The sequence below is a fragment of the Choloepus didactylus genome, chromosome 4 (assembly GCF_015220235.1).
Source record: "Choloepus didactylus isolate mChoDid1 chromosome 4, mChoDid1.pri, whole genome shotgun sequence".
Classification (NCBI taxonomy): Eukaryota; Metazoa; Chordata; class Mammalia; order Pilosa; family Megalonychidae; genus Choloepus; species Choloepus didactylus.
The window spans coordinates 121,273,190-121,279,189 of record NC_051310.1 but is presented as its reverse complement, the minus strand read 5'-3'; the positions used below and the strand labels follow the sequence as shown (position 1 = coordinate 121,279,189).

The following is a 6,000-nucleotide window of genomic DNA, read 5'->3' as shown; positions in this document are numbered from 1 at the left end:
CTAGTGCAAAAACTAAAGCAATATTAATGACTCCTATAGATAATCATCCTAAAAATTGCCTTAATGTATCCTTACATTCATCTTTTGCCTACAGAGAGTATACAATGACTGCTAGGGAGTTCAGAGCCAAATATGTGGCCCACAGGTAACAGGCATTTTGAAGTATAACCTCATTCACATTTTACATTATAAAGATTCACCTTATTTTTCCCACCCTATTTTCCCTATTTAAATTTTCTTTTTAATGTGTCTTGTATTGTTGTACCTTTAAAAAGTGCCTTAAATCCTTCTGAAGCAAGGTGAAATATAAATAAAATATAAGTGTTTTCCTCTGAATTCCTGATATTAGCAGCGGAGAAAAGACACAAAGGTTATTGTGTCCCAAGAAGGGTAATGTGCATAATGGAAAGCACCTAGAATGTATTCTGTGTAAAATCAAATGGAATAATTTAAAGGTATACATTCTGTTGAAGGAATATATATACACACATATATATACACATACATATACACATATATATATATATGACCAGATTCAAGAAAACTGGAATTTATGGTTCAAGGGAGGGATACAGACACGGAATTCCTAACCCCAGGAAGCCCCTGTTTAATTATGGATCTGCTGAATGATGTTTCTCAGGCAAGAAACTTGGGCAGACCCTTCAAAAACCTGAGGTGGGCCATGTGGACATGTCATACCCTCAGGGAGGTGATAAGTGGGTGCTGGGAATCCCAGCATCTTGCATACAGTAAAAGCCTTATAAATATATGCTGAGTAAATGGGAAGGGGGGGCGGATTCAGTAAAAACAACAACAACAAAAAACAAATTATGCCTATGTTCTAAATAAGGTCACATATAATGCTCAAATCAACCCAGGTAGAAATGATTTAGCAGTACGCAGAAAAAGGCCTGATAAGGAAGGGTTTTGGAGTCCTTTTAATCCTCTCAACAGTCTTTGCAAGTGAATATTTTATCTCTGTGTTTTTTGAGATGAGGTTGAGGAAGGTTAAGTAATTTGTGCCAGACCACATAACTAGTAAGTCAAAGACCGAGGAGTTAGACCCAGGGCTGTCTGATTCTAAAAACAGACCTAATCCCTCAGTCTGTTTCTCTAATGTTCAGGACACAAATCTGAGCTTCCATCCCAGACCCACTGAATCAGAATTTCCAGGGACTTGGAAATGTTATGTTTAACAAGGGACCAGGTGATTCTTAGTATCAGAGAAGTTTAAGGAAATTGTTCTGTTACAGCAGGTGGGATATGGACCCATCTCTCCCTCTGGTGATCAAATAGAAGCTCTCAGAGATTTGAAGCTCATACAACTAAAAACGAATCACATCACTCTGGAATTTATCAGATTATAAATATTACAGAGCATGGGTTCCTCCAATCGGCAATGTAGCATTGTCTATTTGTAGTCTGGATCCTAAACTGTCAAGAACATTTTAAAAAGTTAAAAAGGGGCTCTAATTTGTAAGCCTCAGACTTCTTTAGCTTTCCTCTCTGCCCTAGTTTTGGTCCTGAGTCACGGAGGTCAATAAGAATTCAGTTTGGTTTAGAGAGCAAAGGTTTCTGGCAGTTTTAACAAATGCAGAGGCTCCCATTGTGCAGGGTGAGAAGGCTGCTGCAAGGACAACCAGAGGCTGGAAATCAGTCCACACATCTGGTTGCCCACCAGATTCACTTTCATTGGATGAGCAAGTTACATGATCCAGGAAGTATAAAATCCATCATTGCTTGGCTCATTTTTCTTGGTTTCTGTTTCTCCAAGCCTGATGAGAAGAGCCGGGAAACAGTGAAGCCTGCAACTTCAATATCCATCACGAGAGTACACAACTTATTCGTACAACTGAAACACATAATTAACTAAATGAAAACCAGGCATTGACTCCTAACTTGGTTGAATTTAAGTCAAGCTGTGAAGCTCCCCGGTGCAGCCAGGAGTGGAGGCAAACAAGTTGAACTGAAACCTGAGAGCATCTAGGGGACTTTGGACAACTGCATCTCAGAGTTTTTATTGTAAGTTATTCCCAATATCTCAAAGAGAAATATGTACATAGCTAGAGAATATTGTAGAGCTAATTATCCCCATTTTGAGCATAGATCATTGTTGTAAGAAACTTGCTTTACATGATATTTGCAAGAAATTTGCTTTCAATGCTATTTCAAGGCATGTTGCCTATCACAGAAAATAATGACAATTATCTTTTACAAATAATTAGTGTAATATGCTTCTATTCCGGAATGTTCTTTATCTCATTTAATCTGAGCTATTACAATGTTGGCACTCTAATAGGGTTTTACAGAGGAGAAAATCCAGAGTTCCTCACAGAGTAATTCAGTAAGTTACAGAAGTCACACAGCCGGAAACTGAAAGCCCACCTCATAAGCACTGCCTGCATCCGAAAGGAGTCCATTTATTAGCACTTTCACTTCTCCAAAGACAAATTCCCATACTGGATTAAAGGACCCAACAATATGTTTATTGATTAAGAGTAGGTACCTAAAACAAGAAGATACAGAAATGCTAAACTAAAGAAAGTTTTGTCAAAGAAACTCATACAAAAAGAAAACAGTTGATAAGGTTGATATTATATAAAAGATTTTGAAGCCCAGGAGGGGGGCGGGGTGCTGTGAAGACGTGGTTTAACAGTTAGAAATGCAAACAGAAATGAAATTGGAAAAAAAAAAACACGCACACACAATTGCAATAGGTTTTAATTCTTTAATCAGGCCAAGACAAAAATTAAACAATCTTTAAAATTAAATAAACAAAATTCAAATAGACAACAATTTAAAAGATATAGATGATGTGACAAAAATAGATACACATTTTTAAAAACAACATAGAAATTATGAATACATACAATGAATAAGTTAGAACCAATGAAAATATATTGAACTCACTACCCACAAAAACTATACATTTTTTTTTCAAAAAATAGACATTGGTTCATATATACTACCTTTCCAACAAAACCAAAAAAAAAATTAATTCTGAGGAAAAATATATAGATACATGTTCTCACCACAGTGCAATAAATCTAAGTGTTGGTGATGTAAGTTAAAAATGAAAGGGGTCTTGGGCAAAGTAGTGATTCAATGCAGAGTACAGTCCTTGGTGGCAGATTCTCTGGGGTTCAGATTACAACTCCATCCCTTATTTCTGTGTGACCTTGGGCAATTTATCGAACTTCTCTGAACCTCAGATTCCTCATCTAAAAATGTGGCTCTACTTTGCAAAGCTGCTATGAAAATTAACTATAAAGTATAAAATATTACAATGCTAAGACTTAAAACCATAAGACATACGTTATGATTCTGTTTTTTAATGCAGTCATTTTATTTAAGTTGAAAAAAGTCTAGAATTTTTGTTGGTTGAAATCAAAAGTCTAGGAAATATACATCTGTTTGCTAACAGAGCTCATCTCAGTGCCGTGAGATTTCTGGTGAATTTTGCTTTGCTTTCATTGTCTGTAATTTTTCTACTATGAATACGTAGAAAGTGCATAATAAAACAATAATACATGTGAAAATAACTATGAACTTTTCTAGAACATAGCACAAGAAGAAAATAGATATTAATATATTGGGTGCTCTATGAATAATAGCTTCTGTGGACATGCAGCAATTTCAGTTGTTGCCACTGTTGTCATTACTATAAATTTTAAGATACTCTCCTAATTATCTATCTCTATATCTAATTTATCTCTATCTAACCAGACACACACATACACACACACAGAACAATATAGAGATCATTAGTACTTGGGATATGGAGAATGGGATTAGATAATGGTATTGTATTGATATGAAATTTCCTAATTTTAATAACTGTTAAATTTCTCTTTTTATAGAGAAAATGCTTTGTCTTCAGGAAATGCACATCGAAGTAGTTAAGGCAAAGGGGCACTTTGTATGCAACTTATTTTTCCAATGACACAGAAAAGAAATTCATACATAAATATATAAAAGAGAGTGAATGATAAAGCAATCAGGATAAAATATAAACAATTGGTGAATTGAGTAAAAATATATAGGAATTAATCATACCATTATTTTAACATTTCTGTTAAAATTTAACATTTTAACATTTCTGTAAGTCTGAAATTATATAAAAATAAAAATATAAAACAATGACAAATAAACAGGTGACAATTTCTAAGGACAACCACCAAAAACATAAAACAAAAATTCTCCTGAGCAACTGCAAAAAATTTTTTTTAATTAGAGGAGTTGTAGGATTACAGAAAAATCATGCAGAAAATAGAGTACCCGTATACTACCCTATTATTAACATCTTGCATTACTGTAGTATCTTTGTTACAATTGATGAAAGAATATTATAATTATACTAATAACTATGGTCCATAGTCAACTTAAGGGTTCACTGTGTTGTACATTCTACGGTTTTTCTTTTTTTATTTTTATTCTAGTAACATATATACAATCTAAAATTTCCCCTTTTAACCACATTCAAATATATAATTCAGTGCTGTTAATTATGTTCACAATGTTGTGCTCCCACCACCACCATCCATTACCAAAACTTTTCCATCACCCCAAGAAGAAATTCTATACAATTCAAGCATTAACCTCCCATTCCCTACCCCCATCACATTCCCTGGTCTCCTGTATTCTGGTTTCTGACTCTATGAGTTTGCTTATTCTATTTCCTATCAGTGGGATCATACAGTATTTGTCCTTGCATGTCTGGCTTATTTCACTCAACATGATATCTTCAAGGTGCATCCATGTTGTCATATGTATCATAACTTCATTACCTTTTACAGCCAATAATATTACATTGCAGGTATAGACCACATTTTGTTTACCAATTCATTTGTTAATGGACACTTGGGTTGCTTCCATCTTTTGGCAACTGTGAATAATTCTGTTATGAACATCAGTGTGAAAATAACTGTTCAAGTCCCTGTTTTCAATTCTTTTGGGTATATACCTAGAAGCGGGTTTGCCCAGTATTATGGTAATTCTATACTTAATTTTCTGAGGAACTGCCAAACTGTCTTCCCACTCATTTTACTTCTAGTAACAAACTCTAGAAGCTCTCATTCTGCACAATGCAACATCCACTGCAATACTGCTTGTAAGGGAAAAAAACGTAAACAACACAAATATCCATCAACAGAAGAACAAATTGTGATATAGTCATACAATGGGACCATTTACAGCAGTTTTATCAACAGAAAAAAGTCTCATAAATAAAAGTCTGAACTTAAAAGCAAGTTTCAGATGGATATGCAAAGTATAAAAGTTTGAAAATATACAAAATAATGTTATTTATTTTTATAAATACATACATATGTTGCAAGCATATATGGACATGGATGAGAATGATAAATAGCAAATTCAAGACAGAATTGCCCCTAAAGAGGGAAAAATGGGATTAGGTTCAGGAAGAGATATGTAAATATACAGGTATTCTATTTCTTGACAAAAATGGGAAGCATATGTGGCAAAATGTTAGGATTTGATGGACCTGGGTAGCAGGTGTGCACTATAAAAATAACCATTTTATTAAATGAGCATTTCAATTAAAAAATATATAAGTAAACTACAGGAACAGGTAATTCATGAAGAAATTAAACTATCCAATAAAGTTGAGAGTAGTGGTAAATTCAACTTTAACTTATTAGTGATAAAAGAAAAACAAATTTAAATCTATAGATACCATTTTGGCTTATCAGTTTAGCATGAAATTAGGCAAATGTTAATAGCTAGTGTTGACAAGGATAAAGGGTGGGGAGGAAGAGGAAAGCACTGCTGAGAAAGAATTTTAAATGATACAAATCTACTTAGCAATACATGTGAAAAAGAAAAAAAAGACAGGTACATAACCTTTGCCTCAGATAATCTATTTTAAGGAATTTATGCAGAGGAAGTAATTAGAAATGTGAGCCAAGATTTATGCCCAACTATGTTTATAGCAGCATTGTCCATAATTACATTAAAGTGAATGAAAAACAATAATGAATT

At 33.9% G+C, this 6,000-nt stretch overlaps 1 protein-coding gene across 6 annotated transcripts in view; it reads left to right on the top strand.

Moving 5' to 3' along the window:
• Positions 1-1,605: 1,605 nt before the first annotated feature.
• LIPC (lipase C, hepatic type) overlaps positions 1,606-6,000 on the top strand; it is a 211,363-nt gene continuing 206,968 nt past the window's right edge. For all 6 annotated transcript variants that reach the window (XM_037833847.1, XM_037833848.1, XM_037833849.1 and 3 more), the window contains exon 1: positions 1,606-2,022. The gene's annotated coding sequence lies outside the window, so the exon portion shown is untranslated. The remainder of the gene's footprint in view (positions 2,023-6,000) is intronic.